This window comes from Rutilus rutilus, assembly GCF_951802725.1.
Source record: "Rutilus rutilus genome assembly, chromosome: 14".
NCBI lineage: Eukaryota > Metazoa > Chordata > Actinopteri > Cypriniformes > Leuciscidae > Rutilus > Rutilus rutilus.
The window spans coordinates 17,129,173-17,152,232 of record NC_140219.1 but is presented as its reverse complement, the minus strand read 5'-3'; the positions used below and the strand labels follow the sequence as shown (position 1 = coordinate 17,152,232).

General features: G+C 41.0%; 1 protein-coding gene across 2 annotated transcripts in view; it reads left to right on the top strand.

Moving 5' to 3' along the window:
- ebf1a (EBF transcription factor 1a) overlaps window positions 1-23,060 on the top strand; it is a 125,082-nt gene that overhangs the window by 45,403 nt on the left and 56,619 nt on the right. The window lies entirely within an intron of this gene.

The window sequence follows — 23,060 nt, the reverse complement described above, 5'->3', positions numbered from 1 at the left end:
AAAGTTGGAAATGGTGCTTACGAGAAAATAAGCAGAGGAATAAGGTTTTATCTTCTTTTCCTGAAGCGAATATAATATCAACACTCCCGTGCCTTTGTGTGCGTGCTTTAAGGATCTAAGTTAAGCCATGTCTCTCCACCCCGATGCTCTCCACACCCTAATGTCGGAAATAAGCGGAGCCTCAGAGATTCATTAGAAAATTGAATGGAATCAAGAGAGTCTGAGGGCTGAAAAACATCCCCTTAATAAGACGGCTAGTAACATAAAAGCAGCTCACAGCCAAGGTCCTTTATTTTCAAAAACCAGTGGAGCCTTTGAAGAGGGCTTAAGAACAGAGCAAGGGAAGAGATGAATAGAGTGCAACGGAGGGATATCCTTGGAGAACTATTCCTGTCCCACGAGGGAAGTGATGGAGGCATGGATGTGCGCATGTTTGTAGCAGTCTCAGCAAGCTTGTCAGCCCGTGTGTGTTTGTGTGTGTGTGTGTGAACATTTACAGCATGCTGGAGCATGTGCACCTGTCACACTAGATGGCACACGTGTAGCTGCGAGTGCTAAAGGTGAGGAGTGTTCAACGCTTATGTGTGCAGGTACTGTACGTGTGTGTGTGATTAACCTTGTACTTGCTCTTTTGCCTGTCTGGCTCATGGCTCAGCTCAGCTGAAGTCTCTCGTCTCATTCATATTTGATAGACAGGCCCAGACCTAATCTGATAAAGTGCACTTCAGCCTTGGTGTCTTCTGATGAACTTCTAAGTGGGAAGTGCAAAAGTGTGTGCGTGCATGTGTGTTTATAATGAGTGTATGTGTGTGTGGGAGAGAGAGGGTTGGGGGATTGGGGGGGATGGGGGGTAGAGGATGGATTGGGGCTAAATCGATGTTGATTTATAATTTACTATTGCAAGAACCTATCACTTTATGTGAAGCCTGTATCCAGCCTCATCTATATTACATTAGGACAGAAGCTCTCGCTCTGCACTGGACAACAGACTTTGTGGTGTGGAAGGGGGGCTGGTCGATCCACACACACACACACACACAGGCTGTAACAGCAGGGCCTTCAGGAAGACACATACACTTTCGCTTTGAGAAGCTGACAGGCCCCCTTAGATTTTTGAGCCAAGTGGATTTTGAATGCAACATCCCATAACACTGTTTGTACTTCGGAAAACTGAGCAATCATTGTGGGGACAAAAATCGCTAATTTATGTCTAAATTTGGTCTGTCCAATAAAATCACACCTTTCATAGATCATTTGCTTTAAAATGAATAAAATAATCTCACCCTCATGTTGCTCCAGTTAGGTAGCAAAATGCCAAAACTGCTCTTTTAAAAACTAAAAAACTGATAACTGGCTGTCAAGATCCATTGCAATTTTGCTTTGTGTATTAAAAAGAAATACCAAGTTCTGGCATGAAACTCTAGATGGCGCTGTCTGATAGGTCCCTAACTCATTTGATAGCGATCGCATTATTGCATAGCGCTGATTGGTTGCTGTTGCATTAACGGCCAATGACAGCGGCTCAACATTCAAACAAAAACCGGTAGTGTTACTGTTAGCAGTCTGCAGCGCGCTTTCAGAAAGCATCTGAAATCTAACATCGAAGATAAGTGCACACTCTTTTACTACATACTGTGTGGTTTGTTTGGTTTATTAATTCCTAAATGACCAATCATAACAGTTTAATTGAAGCATTATGTTAACAGTCTTGTAGAGTGATTTACTAAGCATAGGCCTATAAGCTGCAGCGTTTAAGCAATTGTGTTCATGCCGCAGCAAGCGGTCTATTCTATGTAATTGCTGTGAGGATATGCTGTCTAAGCTATGGATATGAGAAAAGGTTAATGTGAAATAAGCACTATGTTTAGCTGCATACTCTAATAACACATTCATTTATTTCCAAGGGCAATGTTTTATTTTGGTATGCATGTTTGCGGTTGATTTCAGCTCCACATAGGCCATTATTGTTAAACCATTCGGCAAGGTAGCCCAGGTACACATAGTCATAAGCCCTATTCGGATGGGATTAATTTTACAAGGGTATGGAGTAATGTAATTTTACCACAGGACGTCTGAAATATGAATGGCCAATACGCACGGGATAAGATATCTAAGTAAAACTAGCTGTCACCCTCCTGTCGTCATGTGCGCATTACGTTGCTTCCTGATATCATGTGCGCAAACACATATAACCTGTTATGTCTGGTCGAACGATGTATTAATTAACTTCAATTGGATTGTGTTGGTAATAGGCACTTACCTAACGCTTAAAGATTTTTTTTGCCTCTAACAAGTGCTTTCGATCTTCTTTCTGATCTGAATAGTATGTGGAAAACACTTGAGTTTTGCCACTGACTTGTCCCAGCGTCTAGAACACAACTGAACAGCATCTCCATACTTGAAAAACCGTGGAAAACTACTTTTAAACAGGAAATTGTGAAATATTTTAGCACATATTTACAGTGGGTCTATTCGCACGGGATTAGTATTAGGTAATTTTTCCAGACCTTTTTACTGAAGGTAAAAGTCGCCGCAATCTTTACTGACATTGTCCGTAATTATTACTGAGATGGCACACTCAGATCGGAACTAAAAGCTCCGGTAATTATTGCTTTACCCCACCTCTCCATGTTAAACTAGTCCCGTCCAAATAGGGCTATAGGCCACTAGAGTTAAGCCATTCGGCAAGGTAGCCCAGGCACACAGAAACCCTACATTAGGGATGTCATGAGAACCAAGGTACCAAGTCGGTATCAACATTTTGAATTCCTGACCTGTTTTTCCTGACTTGTATCTATTTATGCTACTGCCTCTAATGTGTTTATTCATTCTTATTTTATTACTGACTATCGCAACAAATTACCTCATAAAATCACAAATACACTGAGTGAGCAAACATTGAGTGAAACTTTGGTATCGAGTATCGTGTCCTTTTGGTCGTATCGGTATCGACTACTAGATTTTTGGTATTATGACATCCCTACCATCCATCTTCCCCATCTCCACCTGTATAGATCTGCTACGTGGGGTTATTTAATGTATGTTGTCTTACATCCTCACTGACAATGTCTGTGAATGTATTGGCAGCAGCAAGTCTCTGTACTTGCTCTGCAGCAGCATAGCAGATCTATTTCGCCAAGACCACATACAGTTACATTGCCATATCCACTATATTTTGGGTATACTAATGGGTATTAGCAAGGCTTTGCAATCTTTATGCTGCTTCATGAGACCTTTATTAAAAGTTTAGTATAAAGTTCAGCTGCACATCTAATTCAGCTATTACTATCAAATGCAAATTCATTAAAAAAGTTAACTAAAGAAGAAACAAAGCATTTCATTTTGAAAATATTTCATTTTTTCATTAAAAAGGAAAACATTTTGTTCTATTGCTGTCATATTTTTTGACAGGATGAGTTTGTATATTGGGTTTATGAGAAAATGCTGTCATCTCTCTGCTTTATTAACAATCATAGATTACTCCCTTGGCACACAACAAAGACCTTTTATCTGTCTCCCTCTCTCTCTCTTTCATACTGTCTTTCTCTTCTCTCGGTGTAGTATTGATGAGGGAGGAGGCAGTGGCTGTCAGTACTATGCTGACTGGGTGAACAGCAGGCATATGGAGAGGTCAGGCAGGGCACCACAAGACCCCTCTGTCTGCTCTGGCCAAACCGCTACACCCCACTGAAAGAAAATCAATCCCATCATACCACAGACACATATTCCCCTCCCCTTCTCCTCTCTTCCTTGTGTTCCTCACCTCTGTTTTATCCACACACACACACACACACACACACACACACACACACACACACAAAATCTTTATAAGATGTTATTACTGGGCTCCTCTATATTAAGTCTACACTCTTCACCTTATCGCACGCTTTCCTTTTTAAAAGCTCTATGACTCACTTTATGAAATGAGTGTGTGTTTTTAAATGCTGTATGAATGAAACCTGAGCTTTTCTGTCTTTGATTAAGTATTTTCAATATATAAACACCATGGTTTTCTTTCTTTCTTTTTATTTCGAACAACAAAAAAGATGAAAAAAAAACCTATAAAAATACAATCAGTATGCTACAACATAACGAAAAAAACCTCGAAAAAAAAGAACAATATCTATAAAGTATTATAACAATAATTACAATGTTCGAAAAGGAGCAGGATGAAGCAAAAGCTTATTAGAAGGTTTTATGTACTAAAGTTGAATTCAAGTACATACTGAGCTGGGCAAAAAACTTCTGTTTCCTATGTTAATTTTTTTATGTTTACAGTGTGGTTTTATATGAAACACATGCAAACTTGCTCTTCGGTGTGACTATCGGCCCCTGAGGTTATACGTGTTGTCATGGCGACTTGCAGCCAGACAAAAAATGGGGTAATTAGCGTCGGAACAGTTGATTGGTTTGCGGCAGTAATTAACACAGGTGAGGTTAATTAGTTCCCATGAAACCAGTCAGTCTCTGCAGCACACACAAGGGAAAAGCATAGGGAAAAAAAAACATACACATTTACACGCCTTTAGTTTATTACTTCTGAAAGTTGGGAAGAATTTTAATATGCATGGTAAGGTCCCCTGTGAGAGAACGCAAGGAGAAAGTCAGCCTCATTAATGGAAGCGGGACAAACCTGAGCGAGATGCTGTCTCTATCAATAACATATAGCTAATTCCACACATACACAGGTGCCTCTGTCTGAACATGTAAAGTGCCAAACAAGATATCATTCTTTTTGTGTCCAGCACATCTGCTTCATGCATCCATCTGTCTGTCTGCCTATCTATCTATCTATCTATCTATCTATCTATCTATCTATCTATCTATCTATCTATCTATCTATCTATCTATCTATCTATCTATCTATCTATCTATCTATCTATTGTAAAGAGTGTGGCTATAGTAAGCGCATGACACAGGAGATTCAGAACAGTAAACAATCTTTTTAATGAATCCAACAGAAATGCGTTGGAAAACTCAGGAGCTAGAATAATCTACAACCATGTAAAGCAAATATGAAACGGAACACTGAACAAAGGAAGCTGAGGACTCAAGTACAAGGCAGAGCTAATGAACCAAACTGAAACAGGTGCGTAATTAATTAGGAGCTATGGAAACTAATAAGCACAGGGAGCACAGGGAACACAGGCAAATCAGAACAGGGAAAACAGAACACAATGACAGTAAAACAGAACTATACAGAACAGAAAATACCGGCAGGAGAAACCAGAGAGGCAATGATGGTGGGAGGAGCCAAGAGCAGGAGGAGCCAGAGAGGGACCAAGACCACAACCAGGCAGAAGGAGTTGGAGGGAGGAGCCATGGTGGAGATTTGGCAGGTTTAACTAGAGGGAAGACAGACGGAGAAGGAGCCGATGGAGGTGAAGACCCAGGTGGAGCCAATGAGATCAGGCAACATCGATGGATCAGGAGACGGAGGCAGAGCTGCAGCAACAAGCGACCGAGGTGGAAAGAACTGAGGCGAAGCTGGTGGGACTGAGGACCAAGGCAGAACCGGATGGAAGGTGGAGCCCGATGGAGCTGAAAGGGTGGAGTGACGAAGCGCAGCTGAAGGCCGGGAAGTCTGTGGCACAGACGGAGCGACAACTGACCAAGGCGGAGCCAGAGAGACAAGGGAGCCCAATGGAGTAGTAAGGACGATGGCCCCAGGTGGCGCCGAGGAAGGAAGGAGCCATGGTGGAGCCGACTGGTCGACTAGCCGAGGTGGAGTGACGGGCTTGGCAGCTGGTGGCTGAGGCAGGGGGATCCCCTTGCCAAGGCAGAGCTGGAGATTGAAAATCCCGAGGCAGATCCAAATAGAGGGTTAGCCGAGGGACTGAAGGGAGCCTGCGGAGGTGGGGCTGAAAGACTGTCTGTCTTTGGTAGAGGAGGCTGGGTGCTATCACTGGAGATGCAGGAGACTTGGAGCTGGTGGGGACCAGTGGAGACGCAGGAGACTTGGAGCTGGGTGGGACCAGGGAGGACGGCAGGCACAGGGAAATATCCTCTTCAATTTTCTCAAAATACACTGCAAAGGCCAGCTGCAGCTCACCTTCAGCGGCGGAAGTGTGCTCACCCACTGGAACGCACAATGTTGCTGGCTAACACACCTCTCAGTCCTCTTTACTGGCTCGTTCATCACAGCATGGTCCGGCTCCACGTCTGCTGTGGGGTCTGGCATTAGTTCCAGGCAGGTGTGCTTGCTCACTAAAGGTGGTGTAAAAGAAGATGCAAAACAAGCGATCAGGAATCAGGGTATGCAGCTGAACACCGTGTAACACAGACTATCACAGCAAGCCAACTATTTATCTATCTATCTTTATATATACAGTACCATCTATCTCTCTACCCTTCTATCGCTCTATCTGTCTGTCTGTCTACCTATCTCTCTTTCTATCTGTCTGTCTGACTAACTTGTCTGTCTGTCTGTTTGTTCCACCTGTACATTCACTCCCACTAAAACACTGTAACAGAGCTGCATACTACTAACAACTGCAACAAACCTGGATGAAATGATATGGAAAACATATACAGTTAACTCACATTGTTTCTTTCTAGCTCTTGTCACATTCTTAGAGGGTGGAAGGGATCGGGCAGTCCAGCATGTGCCATTATAAAGCCGTGATGTCAATTCCCTCTGGTGCACAGTAGATCTGAGCGACAGGAACCAGACGGTGAAATGGAAACATATCCAGTCGTTGTCTACTCTTCCTTCCCATGTTCTTATATATCCTGGAGCAAATGGTGTACAGTTAGAATGACACTGGCCAAAGCTGAATAACAAAATGTCCAACATCCTGTGTCCACCTCTCATTTCCTATTGTATACAAACTTCTACCAGTTTTAAACACGCCACAGATAATCCAGCTTTATAGAATGGCGTGTTATTTAGAGAACAATGAGGTGGATGTGTGAGAATTGATTTTTTGGGCAGACGGTAGCTTGTCATGTTTACATTGTTCACTGCACTTTGCTCCTAATGTGCATTTGTTAGAAGGTGACATATATGATGATGCTATACGTATATTTATAATCCAGAATAGCTAAAAACATACACTCACCCAGGTTGCCCCTTACCCTTTGGACACTGTTTGGATCACTCTAATGATTTGGACAGAGTTTAATGTAAACGCATTGACTGTGAGGGAAACAGCGTGGCGTCTGGATATCTCCCTTGAGCTGTAATCTATACTGAAGTGCTGCATCTTTGATCAGCACAACTTCATAAAGTCTTTAGAGCTACTCTATTTTGGCAAGGCGGCTTTTCAGGAAGACAGCGGGATGAAAGATTATCTCTCGCTTTTCCCTTCATCTCCAAATGTTTTTATTGGAACGTATTGACACTCTTTCACCTTCCTGTTTCGCAGGCCTCACCGTAAAGCACTTCAGTAATGGCTCACTGCTAAAAACAAAATGTATAAATTAGTAAATAAACAATGTGAAATCATCAGATGCATTTCTAAGAAAAGAAAATCAGCAGCAGAGTGCTGTTTCTGATCAGTATGATGTATTTTTCATGTTCCAGACATCAGAAAAAGGTGAAGTGATGCAACCAACCTGAAGCAAACATCTCTCCCTTTTGCATCTTTGAGGACACTTAAGGAGGACAGTCATATCATAGCAAAAGACAAGGCTCTTAGGATTGTTTACTGTATCTTAATGCAAAACAATGTATAAAAATGCACATACAATGTTAATTAATTTTACCTGTATATAACAGCAATTGACCTGGGCGAGTTGTTGTGGGTTATAAATAGAGCTGTAGGCAGCAGAGTGTGTCCCTGTGGCCCCCACCACACACACCTCAGGCACGCATGTCTGCCAAAACACCTGCCTCAAGGTATTCACACTGCTTATAAATCAGGGTTCAGGCTATGGCCATAACAATAGCAGATGTGAGAACAATAGGACCTGTTAATTCATAATGATGCAGGCTTCCTCCAAAACAAAAGCAACCAGATAAACACTAATTATCATGAAAAAAGCGTGAAAAACAACTCATTTGTTCTCAGAGGCTCCTTCAAAGTGCCCTAAGATACAAATATCAGATGCGAATGAAATTTTAGCTTGAGTAATTGTCACATTGTTGGGTATCAATGTACTCTTTGTCTTGACAAAAATATTCTTTGGCATCATGGGATGTGGATCTAAATAGTAGATTAGTTTTGGAAGAATCACAAAACAAGAAAAGTAGAATGACAATTCTAACCTTCCACCTTATGCTTTGAAGCATTAAACCATTATGCTTCATTAAGCGTTAAATTGGGATGTACGGCACCTCTTTTACTATCTCAGCTAAATTATTTAGTTGTATGAATATACAATATGAGAGCACAACATACACCAGACCAGGGGTTTTCAAACTTTTTGATGTCAAGAACCCCCCAAAGTATGATTAAACCTTTTGAGGGACCACCTACATGAAAAAGCTATATGTTTCTATACATGTAAAAAGAATTTTGGTTAAACTTATTTCAATAATACCTTAAATCTCTTCTTTTATATTTTAAATATCTTAAATTTTTTTGCAGACCCCCTATTGTACCCTACCCACTTTTGTGGTCCTCAGACACCAATTTGAAAACCCCTACGCTGGACAATGCATTACCTTTTAAATTTTGCCTCTTTTCTTTGGTACTGAAGATACATCCACTATTTTAGTAATTGAATACTGGCAGGAAGGATTTCACCATCAGCGAATGTATGAGTGCCCGTACTGTTACACTGAATCTTTGATTTGTATAAAATAGGACAAATTTAATGCTACAACCAAAGAGATCTTACTATATTTCCAACAAAACAAAAGCATGCTGTCCTTTGAAGTGTAAAAACACTCTTGACAAACGGATACATGAGCCTTATGGCAGCCTTGTAAAGCTCCTCTCCTCTTGGAAATAAAAATATGGACTAATTTCTGCTGCATGCAAACAAGAAAGCAGTTATATAATCAGCTCCAGGTCTTTAGTGGTGGGCGTCTGTTGGCTATGTTTAATTGATGTTGAGTGGCCTTTTGAAGTTGAAGTATGGAGAGAACTGCTGATCTGAGGAAGTGAACAGAACCTTCTCTGCTTCTCCACGATGCTAATCTTGCCTAGACTGCCGCGCCCTGTGCTAACTCGCTGCCTGTCGCCAGCATCTCGATGCCCAGAGACGAAGATAAGTTTTGTGGTACTGCACAAATGCCCTCCCCCATCCCGTATCTCTCTACAATGTGTGGCTTAGAGCTCATGAGAACTTTAATGTTACTATTAAACAAGGTCATTGATGAAGTAACCCTTGCATCCAAGAGAAGCAATTAGCTTAATGCTAATGAAGCAAGCAGATATTGAGATCTGGATTGAGAGGGCAACTGGTGGTCCAAACTGCAGTAATGAAGGCAAATGGCTGGTCATTTAGTCAGTCAATCGAGCATGAGGAGCATGTGTAGCTCTACCTAGATACTTATCTACAATCATTGAGTGTTCTGGGAGCAAAGTTTCTCGGTGATTTGATGCTGACGCTACACTCTGGTATATGGCAACTCATATGGCAAATTCAAATGAAACGCCATCCAGCTTCACATGGAACAATGTTTTTTGATTACTAGCCTTGCATGGTGTGAAATGGAGTAACACGCTATACTTAGAAAGGGAAAACAAGGCTATATGTTTGCTTTTTATTTCTTTTCAAATGAGACACAGGTGAGGTGTTAGCCAAACAGAGGAATATAAATAGACTCTGTAGCAGTAGCAGGACTTTGATTCCATACATTCTGATGTGAAGCTTGTTACTGGTTTATGGAAGGGCAGACCTGCACTTTCAAATGAAAACGTAAGTAAGCGGAGGCTGAAGGAATCAGCAGCACAGTGGAAATGAGCCCATTTTAGCAGCATAAAGAGCTCCATTACCGCTGCTGAATGCATAAACCGCACACCGTCCACCCAGCACCGCTACTGCAAATACACTCTAGCCTCCAGCAATATTAAACACACATACACACATTAAATTAAACCACTGCTGAGTTGGTTCAGGGATTTTGGTGAGCTAATGATGTCTATTTTGACTCATTGTGTCATGCTTTGCATGCTCTACCTTTCTCTGTATCTGTGATACTAAGATTTTCTAAATTATAATTGTAAATGGTTTCATATTATTTTAGCACTGAAAATTCATGACATCTGAATACTGCATATAAATCAATAATTCATTAGCTGTACAATTGCATCCTAAATGCTGCATGTATAACAAAATGCTGAGGTTAATAGTAAAGATGTAGGCTACTAAACATATCTACGAGCAACTGAGCCTTATTCTTATCATAGTCTTATATATTGTTCTCCTTAGTGAATCAAAAGCTTAGAGCACAACCAGTGTAGCCCGATTCACAAACAGATGACTCTTATGATCATATCTTTTTAGTGGATAACTAAAATAACCTGATTCACAAACAAAGAATTCTTGTAAACTGTTTAATTTTAATGATTCAGAAACATTCATTGCAACCCTATTCCTGAAATCTTAAGTCTTATGAGCCTTAAGAGTCTTATGAGCCTGTCCTTTTAATAAATGGGTAAAAAGCACAAGTTACTGGTTTAAATCAATATTAAAGCAGTGCCCTATATTATTTAGATGTAATAAAAATGGACATTATAACTGAAAATGATCAATATTTAATCAAATTGAATCAAGCTCATCAGTTTGTAAATTGTAAACGAATCGTATAATCTGTATCAAACCCAGTCTTACTTTGCATAAAATAAACCTTTCCATAACAACCAAATGAAATGGATTGATTGCATAGACTAGTGCACACAAGGTGTGTTGTGGCTCTAGTATGAGTGAGTAAGCGTGTCCTGTCTAAGTACAGCATGCCATGAATGAATGATCATAGACACTTGCGGCTGCAGTAAATGGCAACCCTGTGGTTGGGACTCAGTTTGGTGGGGTTAGCTGATCCAGGCTTTGTGCTGCCATTCACTACTCCTCTATCACTGTAACCCTAATCGCTTAATCTCTGTCTACTGTTGCCGTCAACATATACAAAGAGTCCAGACTCCTTTGTGTGCCAAACCTTTGTGTGTGTGCGTGTGTGTCACCAGGCTTGATATCTCTGTGTGGTGTATTTCAGCTGTGAGTGTGTTTCATGAGAGATATATGTAACTTTCTCGAATAGAAGACTGTAACCTCATTAAATCAGCACTGTTGCTGCACTTGTGCCTCTGTGATGCTTCCTCCAACCCGAACCATGCAGTAACTCTTAGAAAGCACAAAACTGCTTTAAAGATTGGCTACGGAAAAAAAAGCGACACCAGAGAAGAGAGAGAAAAGGGTGGGTGGAAGGACGGACTCTGACAGCGTCTGTACTCTGACATTTCTCTGCTTGGATAACCATCGCACCCACTGTCCTTCCAGCCATGAAGGGAGGGGGGGTAATGTCAGTTGTCAATCAAGTTAGTCCCCATGCAGCTCTGGTTCCTGTGCTGCTGTGCATGGCCTGTCTGAGAGACAGACAAAGAGGCCACCTTTCACCCCTAACACCCCCCTCAGCACCATATCTTACCCCATTTGCAGCCTGAGGCTGGGCCAGAGGAGCTGAAGCATCAGTTTTGTGGAGGGGAAATAGAGCACAGGTGGTTCACTTTCATCTCTCATACTCTCTAAGATAGGATGGCTTTACTAATGTGACATTTAAACACCTGTTCTGCACTACTATTCTTTACACATGTGTGTGTATCATAATGCTTGTAGCCTTTCTGTGTAGATGTAGAAAATTTTCTGTGGTTATGCCAGTGTTTGCATGTGCTCTCAGCTTCCTCTTTCACTTTTGAGCTTCTTATTTGGGCCAGAAATATAAGTACACAAACACAAATTTTTGGACAATGCAGTGCAAGTGTCCATAGTAAATATGGTGGTAATAATACTCTGAACTCAAGGAGGGGCGAAAGAGTTACCTTCAGACATCTGTGCCATATAGCTAGCTATAAATATGCAGATAGTTTTACTAACTTTAACTTACTTGATCTGTGTGGTTCTCTTCAAACTGTTGATTCATCATGACAGACACCTGAAAGCAAAACACATGATAGAAGACTGAAACAACGCAGACAATGCTACATGTCTTTGTGTTGCATTATGTGAGATTTCATGCATTGTAATAAAAAAATGCATGAAATTTAGTTACTCAGACTTACTAAGCTTTTACTTATTGAGAGCTTATTGTATCAACACTGCAAAAAAAGACATATTGGTAATTTTTACTTTTTAAGATTAAATACCTTAATATCTTTAAAACAATATACATTATTATTTGAGAATCAACACTGCGTATGATAATTGAGAAAAAAGCAAGCCAGTGTTGTAAGAAAATATATACTCGTATTAAAGATTATTTAACTGAGCCTTTATTTGATATTCGACGTGTTAGCAAAAGAGAACAGGAGGGCCTGGCTTCTCAGAGGGTGGGTGGTTGCAAATCAGCAGCCCCTAAAATCCTCACTGCTGGGTAAAGATGTGTCCTATTGAAGTGAGGTTGGGAAGGGCAGATCTTTGGACATGTCAGAGCTGGAGTGACAGATGGAGACAAAGAAGGAAAAAGAATATAGATAGAAGGATGAGGTGGAGGAAGGTGTCCTGCTGTGCCCTTCTGTCCACGCTGCAAACAGCAGGACTTTAATCTGATGGGTTGTGTGTATGTCTAGCAGTAAGTACAAGTGTGTATTACTCTCGTCTAGGTCAAAGCGGTGAGGCCCAGAGCGGGTTGGATGTCATGCGGCCCACAGGGGTGGCAGGGTCAAGGGGTAGGGCTCCTGCTTGCTGGGGAGCTTTGATGGGTGGCACGCTCTCCCAGCGAAGCCTTCCTGCTGGCTCAGGCGGGGAGGTGCTCTGCTGTCTTTTGTTTTGACCTGAGGCATGTCGGAGCTGCTTCCAATTACGCCCTTGGATCGGGTGGCGTGTATTTCTATGTGTTATATTGGATCATAATTGACTATAACTGCACCCTCTTAACTTTAACCAGGTGCGCTGGCTAAACCAGAGATATTAGGCTTGTGCTCTTACAGGCAGAATGTGTTTTGAGGAAGTCATGCCAGGGTTTGACACCAGGGTCTGATTTAGCCCTGAAGGAATAGTAGGGAGATTGGCCGTAACTTATTGCCAGATCTTACTGCTATCGAGCTGAGCGAGTGCACATGTGGCCGTGTGCATTCAGGAGTCGTGTTTGCGGGTAGTGTTGTGCTTTACGAGCTGTGTTAAGTTGTTGTTGTATATTTGTGTTAGTCATGCTCTCCTGAGGCACTGCGTTGCTTAGCGCAGCGCAGCAGCCGTAACCGCAACCATTTTTCCAAACCAGCACGTAAGGTCTCGACGGAATCGCTGCCGCATGAAACAACATGTGGATCTGCAGCCACCTGCGACGGGTGCTTTATGAGTGGCCCCCCACCCTCTCAGACTAAAATAGCCCCATTTACTGGCCTGACAAAGAGGGAAGAAGCCCGGTATACACCAGAACCCAGAACCTTACACTGGGAGAGGAACGAGAGTAGGGATTGATGGCTCATTGAAGTGCCACTCATAGAGAGAGAGCAGTTATGTCAATCCAGTCTAGTGTTTCAGAGTTCACCTCGGGCTAAAGCCAAGCTAAGTGCACACAGAGCGAGGGCGGCCCGGGTCAGCCTGCAACCAAAGACAACCATCCAACCTGAGAGGGAGGTTTCCATCAGTCTAACAAATCTTACTTAACAGTACACGAAATCTTACCACATGGACAGGAAAACAAAGGAAAATGATGAAAACAATGAGCCCTACGTGAAACCAGAGAAGAAGCCGACACATCCATATATTTAGTTACTCGATCGGACCGAATGCATGAGGTGGTCGGGACAGAGAGATGCTTTGGCTCTGAGCGGCCTTGTGTGGGATACTGTGTAGGTGACTGAGGTCTAACAAAGAGAAGAGAAGAGAGAATGAGGACATTGTGTTAGGCAGGCTGGTGTTGAGCAGGGAAAGAGAAAGGCTGGGTTAAGAGTCGCCATCATCGATGACTCTATAGAAGAAACACGGCTCCTGAACACCGATGAGCTGAGCTGCCGCTTTCAACAAGCTCATTACTGTCACTTCTTTGCATGTCCTGCGCTCATCTTTGATGCTAATGGAGAATGGAGCGGCAAGCAAACAGGAAGAGAGTGAAATAATGTGAACTATACAGCATGATCACAACTACAATTAATACAATTCTGAGAAATAATGTCCCAATCGTGATATATGAAGTAGCAATTATGTGAAATAAAGTTATAATTATGATAAAGTAGCAATTGTAGGATATAAAAAACAATTTTGAGAAATAAAGTTCCAATTTTGGAATATGTAGCTGCAATTATGAGAAAAGTTGGATTTTTGAGATATAAGGCACAATTATGAGAAATAAAAATCACAATTGAGATATGACTGCAATTATGTGAAGTTGCATTTCTGAGATATGTTGCAATCATGAAAAAGTCATAATTATGAAAAAAATTATAATTTCTTAAATATAAATTTGCTATATATTTTGAGATGTAAAGTCACAGTTTTAAGAAATAAAAATCGCAGTGTGAAATATATAGTTGCAATTACAAGAAATAAAGCCACAATTATCAGACATATAGTCACATTTACCAAAATACACAAATATTAGTAGGCCTATATATATATATATATATATATCTGTTAATGTATATTTAATATATATGTATATTTTTTTATATACTCTGAAATGGGATTCCACAATAATGGGGACAATCTGTGACTCTTTCAGAGAAGTAAAACAAATGTTTTTGTTGTTGCTCCAAAATGCCAAATGAGTCACATTCAATTGTTTGTGTTATTCAGTGATCCAGCCCTCACATAGATCATTTGTTCTAATGCGCTTTTTGGACATCTGACAGGTAGGAGGAGATGTGGAGCTTGATGAGAGGAAGTGTGTATATGTGTGTGTTGGGGGGAGGAGTGTGTTTTTAATTACACGATATGTGTTATACGGATGGTTAAAAAGCCAGTTACACAGAGGAGAGCGAGTGTAACTCTGCCAGCATTGAAATGCATGCTCCGATTCCTCACTAATTAAAGCAGCAACTTCAGAAATGCCATAATAACCATTAATTAGGGGGCTGCTATTTTCAACATAATTTGCTAATTAGTCGGAGACACAGCGCTATGGTGGTGACTAATTATTGGTGGGTTGGAGCAATAGACACTTGTGACTTGGGTGAAAATCACACTCTTATGGGGTCAGACCATTATGGGTGTGACTCAGGACCCGACAGGTCCTTAATGGCGTGTAGTCTGCTACCCTCCCCCTTTAATAAAATGTACTACATTGAACACTAGACCCTGTTTATTTACTAAGGCTTGAAGATGCTGCATCCACACACACACACACACACACACACACACACTAATTAGCATGTTATCGGCTTTAACTCTTGACCCCACTGACCTGTCTGTGATATTGGACTAAGGATGAAAATACATCTCAGCTCACAACGTGTCACTTCCTGCTGTGTGACCTAATCTCCTCACAACCCTTTGAAGCCCATACTCCTCACACGCTCCACGGAGGCCTGTACACACACATTTACTAGTGTGCCGTTGTGTATGTAAAGTTGTGTTGTGCTGTGCATTTTACAGAAGAAAATCTGTTGAAGATGCAGTTATCTTGTTTTATAGTCTTTAAAAATCCGGTCAAGGCCTCTGAATAATTCATGTCTGAAATCTTTAAGGCTGTTACAGGAGCTCTAGCTGGTTGTTAGTTTGTTGCTATTGACTATGTTTAAATGAATTTCCTTCAGATTGCCTGAGGGAAAATCCTCTAATATCCGCCACAATGAAGAGCAGTTAAACACCATCCAATGTCATCGAGATACAGTGAAATAATTTTGAATCATTAGTATGTCCATACCTTCTTTACTAAAAGACATGCTGCTTTACTAAGAGAGCTTCCTCATAAAGCTGCATCTTAAAAATCATGAAACGTCAACAATCACTGACCCTCTTGCCTACAAACCTGAATGACTTAATTTTTTCTGTGGAACATAGAAGATATTTTGAGATTAAATTTTTTTCATACAATGAAAGTCAATGGGCTTCAGTGTTGTTTGGAACAACATAAATGACGACTTAATTTAAAAAATTTGGGTGATCTATCCCATTAATGGTCACTCAGCCACACAAATAAAGCTAATGAAACAATACTCAAATAAGCACTATTCAAATATACATTGTACACTCAAATATTTGGACTGCTTCTGGTGTGTGTTTGGTTGTCTTCAGCATTGGTGTTTCCTGAGAGGATGAGTTCTAGAGGAAGTAGGTTTCCTTCTGTCAGTGTGTGTGTGTGTGTGTGTGTGTGTGTGTGTCAGCGGACTATCCCACATCAGAGAATGAGATAAACAATGGGGCGGCAGGGCCCTGGGGCCATTCAAACTTTACTCTTCTCTAGATACTATTCACTACTGTCAGTGTATCACTGACTCACTGTATGAGTCTTCAGTGTAGAGAAATGTGTTGAGAGGGGTGATCTCAATGAAAATGAGTTTACATGCACAGTCTTACACTGATTATGATTAATACGCCTAATGGAAACAAAATCTCCCATATATCGCAAAAAAAGTTTATACGCTTGCATGAGGTGGTTTTTCAGGCAATTAAAAAAAGGAATATTTTGCAAAACTGCAATAGAAACAGTTTTTCCGCATTTACAGGTCACGAGGCGTACGTAAAAGTCAGTCATTCTTTAAAGATGGCGCAGTATGTTTGGGCAGAAGACGAGAGTTCTTTATTAAAATCATTTAAGACAAAAGAATTACAGGAATACTGGATTCTAAACAACAACAAAAATGTCACAATTTATCAAGACCTCGAAGCAAATAGGAGGGAAAAACACCCAGAAACACCTCACACGTGGACGCTCCCAAGTATAAGGGGCTTTCCTTGCCATTAATGCTTGGGTAACACACCTACGTCTCCTTCGATTCAAAATAATGGCTGTGATAATAAGTAAATCTACCAACATCTGTTGCCATGATTTTTGGAATGACTTATCGTGAGAGGAAAAAATTACGGTTTAGTCGCATAACATCGATTAATGGAAATAATGTAATTTCGCAATCGTTTTTTTTGACATATAGAAAATATCGCACAAGTTTTGCGCAAATCTGTTATGGAAACCAGGCTAGTGAGTGTAAATATGTAGAAGCTTTCCTCTAAATACAGTGTTTCACAAAACAATGGCACTAGGTCATTTTGCAGTGATCTGTAACATTGACATTCAAACACAACTATGTATGTGTATTTCTGCATTCATATTTTTAATATACAGTGTGTATATGCTTGAATATTTCCTAACATTTTCTTTCTGTCTCCTTTTCTCTGATGCTGCTGCTTCTCTGTATGGTCTTGAAACAGGTAAGAAAAAAAATCTTCTTTTTTTTTTTATTCAACAGCAATAAAATACAATTTGTGTCGCAGAATATATGGAAGTGTGTGTTTAGATGCTGTAGTGTGCATTAATTTAGACCATTATCACACATTCTCCATCTACCCCAGAACTTAACTGATTTTGCCCGGTCCAGATCTAATTTAATCCCTATTACTTTTCTTTTTCCCTTTTGCTCTCTCTCTATCTTTCACGCACTGTTTTGGAGAGACCTTTACTCATCATGGCTAATGACTTCCAAATACTTCATCAGCGTGTAGCCTTAACCTTGCTGTTGTTTCCAAACACCATAACGGATCTAATTAACTGCTTCCCCCTTCTGTTTCACCTACCTCAACACACACACTTACACACACAGCATCAGCCAGTTTCATTCTGCTGAGTTCTTTGCACAGTGCTCTGTACAGTTTTAGTGCTACAAGGGGAATATATATTTTTAAGAGCTTCGTGTGGATGGATGATGTTAGAATCACTGGCTCTCGCCCCACCGGCCATAAGAACAGCATCTCTTGTTTATTATAGTGCTTACGGCAGTGTTTAGTCAAGGACTCAACATACGTACACATACTGAATCCAGAGCTATAAGGAGAGTTCAGTTTGCATCAGCAGATTCATTTCACACCGAGGCAGCATTAACCCAAAACACTAGCCTGGACATGTGCACCCTGATTAGAAGGAAAACAGTCACACAGTCTGTGGCATTTATTTACATATTTAACTTTTGATCTTTTACCCGGTACTTGGCCCTCAAGTCGACAGAGAGAGGTGTGAACTGAAGGAAAGAGCGTGTCACTCAAATTCAAGGATCCTCTCGCTTCGCTTGATAAACAGATCTCAAGACTCAGGCTTTAAAATCCAGGAGCCCTGCTGGGGAGCAACCTGACCTCATAAGTTTATTAATTACTTTTGTTATTAACTATTCATCATGGTTTCTGATGTCCGTCCCAGTGCTGTGCTGAAACGAGGCCTATATTCTTTCCTTTAGCCGCTGTATGAAAATCTAACAGTCCACTGAACTTGATAAGTGTGCCATCATCTCGTTAATCAAATTACTTATGAACTGAAATTGACAGTTTTCATTAATTATAAAGGATTATTCTAATTGCGATTCAAATTTATTCATTTAGAACAGACGGCATTCAGTAATATTTCAGTGAATTTGCATATTAAATGGAGAGGGTGGTTGATTAAGTATGGTAATGTATGCGCAATGCCTTATTTTGTTTCTGGTGGGCCATATGCGGCATGGTGGCTGGGGCAGGTGAAGACTCCAGAACGTGTTTAATTTGTTTGACAAACACGGAAGGGGACACAACACGTCCTCTGGCACCCCACGCTCCACTCGCCCCTGTGACCCTCACCTCCCTCTGCACCCACCTTTACCTTTAGCTTCTGCTTCATGTTGTTTCAAACCCGTATGACTTTCTTTATTATGTGGAATACAAATGGAGATAATTTGAAGAGTGTTCACGCTGCACTTTTACTTTTACCATCTCCATCATCTACTTTACACAAGAAAGGAAGTCATACAAGTTTGGATCAACATTAGGGTGAGTTAGTGCTTTAAATTTTTGGGGGTGATCTATCCTTTTAAAATTCTGATGGATTTGTATGATAACATCATTTCTTAAAAGTTTTGTCAAATCATAATGATGACTGAAATCTACTGAACTGGTCACACTTTAGTAGTTTATACGCTGGCACGGTGCTTTTGTGATTCTTCAAATTGATTTTAATACTTTTTTACTCTGCAGTTGTGTCCCATTTGTCCTTTGTTCCCATTCTTAAGGTTAAATCAAACCCATTCTTTCTGGAGTTTCTTTGCGACCAAATTTGTAATATTTTTAATGGATTATGAACACACAGCAAGAGGAGAAGTGGAATTACTGCTCCAAAAACTCATGCAAAGGGCATTACTTTAGTGTGATTTAATACAATAGTTATGGCAAATGAAAAAAGAGGAATAAAATGAGGACATCTATCAACACCGTATGCATTTACACAATGTGCCCTTGCTTACACAGGAACTCTTTATCAAGTTAAATATAGCTGGGATACTATACTTTAAATTTAGTTTGCAGATACTACATTTTAGACCATTTGTGTGTTTATACATCATCTTCAAGCGAAGAAAAACTACACGCCCAAACTGCCGTCGTCCGATATGAATGCATTAGTGCAAATTTCAGTCTAGTAGCGCAGTCCAATGGCAATAAAGCATTATTAGATTCCTTAGTAGAGGTCAAGCCCCTCTAACAGGTCAATGGTTAACCCTATAGCTTTACTTGGTTCCTGGACTGTTGTTCTGGCTGGGCGCCTGGGTGTCCCTGGGTGCTGGGCTACTTAAAAAGAAATAACGTAGCGCAGCTGCTGGTGTGTTTAATTAGCAGGGGTGCTGATTTTATGTGTGTGTGCGCGTGTAATGCTGAAACGGATCCTGCCCTTAGACAGCAGAGTATTGACAGTCTTCGGTGGCCCGGTGACAAGGCCATTCTTCATTACTCATGGCCGCAGGGAGAGAGGGGACTTGGGGTGGGGTATTGGGTGGTAATGGGGTTCAGGGTTTTGGCAGCAGTCCAGCAGTGGCACACCCATTTGGGAGAGGCTTGGTGCGATTGCCATCACTTTGCCTGTCTCAGATTTATGAGGGCTGCTTTAGAAAGGAAATGTTTCAATCAGCCGTGCCTGCCAAGCATGTCCATCACTCTGACAGGCATTTATTTACGGCATCATAGAATTAAATCCTGTGCACTACGTGCTACACACACACACACACACACACACACACACACACACAAACACACACATACTCACACATCCACAGATCTTTCTTTCAGCACTACATATCTCATTCATTCTGCTCACCAGTCATATAGTTTTATGTACTTTGGCCGTTGCCCGGTTGAAGTCCAGTCATGTCAGGGAAGCCCTTTTCCAACTCTCCAACTAACTGGAAGAAACCTTCCAGAAACATGTTCTACACAAGTACATAAACACAAACTCGAATGCTTAACCAACGGAAGCAACGAAAAAACCCTTAGTACTCATGAGGGCGATAGATTACCTTCACATGCATGTGCCTTTAAACCGGATGTGCTGCTTTTCACACAGCTAGCTATAAACATGTTGACAGTTTAGATACATTTTAACTAATTCTTCAAACTGTTGCTCTGGAATAACGACAGTTGACTTAAAAGTGAAAACTGACAGAATGAGGCAGTTTATGCTAATACTGGCTATAGCACCCCCTTGCATCAATGCAGATAATGCATCTTTTGCAGCATTTATGTTCACATATTTGTCCTATCCTTAAGTTCACTGAATGGGGATGTGAAAGAGATTATAGAATGGCAATGATGGACTGCACATTTGAGTTTTCAATCAAACTGAATCTTAGCTTAGTCTCTTCTTAAAAAGTTGCTATGGTTAATAACTAAATACACTACTGGCCCTACACTACTGTTGAAAAGTTTGGGGTCCGTCATATTTTTTCTTCTTTTATTCAGTATTAAATTGATTAACACGACAGTAAAAGTCTACTTGAGATTTTTATTTCAAATCAATTTTAGACTTTCTAATTATGAAAAAATGTATCACAGTTTCCACAAAAATACAACATTGATAATATGTTAAAAATGTTTCTTTAGCATCAAATCATTAGAATGATTTTTGAACGATCATGTGACACTGAAGACTGGAAAACCGACTGCTGAAAATTCAGTTAGACGTCACAGGAAAAAATGACATTTTAATATAGAAATGGAATAATAATGAAAAGTTATTTTTTATTGTAATAATATATCACGTTATTAAGTGTATTTTTGATCAAATAAATGCAGCCTTGGTGAGCATAAGACATTTCTTTCAAAAATATATACAATTATTTTCATGAAAAGCTTTTGCTCTTTTCTAATGTAAATCTATAGGATCTGTGTTTGAGTAGTTTTGAACACAATATAACTGCTTCTTTGTCACTTATAATAATTTTACAGAAAATAATGCCGGTCACGGAAATCTATAGTGTGTGCCTATATGGGACATTCTCAAAAGCTGAGTTGGCTACAGTAACCAAGCGGGGCGGAGCTTAGCAAAACATCAATTGAAGTTGAATTAACAAAACAGCACCAATACTTAAAGTTGCTCTAAGCGATGTTGGGTGACGTCACTTCTTGTTGACGTTCAAAGTATTGTCAAACAAAATGGAGGCTAGCTCGACCCTCCCTCCTTCTCATTCTGTCCCCTCCCCCTCCCTTCCGTGCTTCCTGAAACAGTCATGAACCATTAAAAAAAAAAAAAAACTGGATTTACTCACCTGTCCAGCAAAAACAGCCACCTGATTGTCGGATTGGAAGCCCTTCTGCCGGAGGAGTTCTCGCCACCTTTTGAACGTTTTTCCGATGTAAATCCGGGACTTCGCGCGTTCCTTCTCCTTTTCCCTATTCTTTGTTATTTGTTCATCGGAACGTCATCTCTTTAGTCGTGTGACGGCCATATCAAAATTCTCAAGAATATAAAATGTTAACGTTAGTCGTTGTCTTGGACATCTCTCCTCTAGCTAACTTCCCTCTTCATGCTTCTCTCTCTTCCACTCCCCACACACCCCCTTCATGTGCACGCGCACTAACCCCAACCCCCAAAAAACCTAAAAAACGCATGACATCGCTTAGAGCACCTTTAAGGGTGTAACTCTTATCAAATAGGAAATTATAACCAAAACTACCCATAAAAAGGGTTTTAGGGCTTCCACTGGAGGACTGCACTCTAAATCCAGGAGTCCGAGACTCCCACTATCTGGCTCCATCAATGTGACATGATGAGTCCAGCACCCCTCCACTTTGTCCTGAGAAATATTTAAAGAAAGACAGAGTGGAATTACCTGACACAGGACAGGATTAGACAGAGCACAGACTGATAAATGTTTCAGTGCAATGAGATGTTGTGGCTGAATAAAACATTGCTTTTTAAATAGACATGGGCTAACATGGAAGGTGTTTCCTGCCAGTCTCTCTGCGGAGCCGTTGACAGCTACACGCTCATGTCACATGCAGCCACACTGACTTACTATACAGTTCAGCATACTCTCTCTCAGTGCACTCTTTCTTACCACTTCACATCAGATTTGGTGTCATCCTCCCGTATTTCATCCGATACTGAATGGCAGCCTGTCTGAGCATGTGTGTGTGTGGCATGAAGAAATGTGTGTGCGTGTCTCTTGGTGTCCTCTGTGACAAAGTACATGGCACCCTCTTTGTGATTACAGAGACCTAGCCTGACTCTCTCACACAGCATTAGCATGCCAACATGCCCTCTCGCACCTTCCGCCCGGTACACGTGCCTAACTTGATCCTACACACTAGAACGGCTCACCCCTTTTTCTCTCTCCCGCGCTGTCTGTCGGTGACCCCACTGTTACTCTGAGCTCTTACAGATGGCCTGAGCTCAGATAGCATCTGCCTCCTCCCATCCATCACAAGCGGCTGCTCTGTGGAGCTCCTCGGCAGGGGCCCGCGTGCTTGCCAGATCCGTTACCCCACCTCTGTGTGTGGGACTCAGGTACTGAATGCTGCCTGCTAGCCTACGGTCACTCAAAAGGGGGAGGAACCCGAGTCTC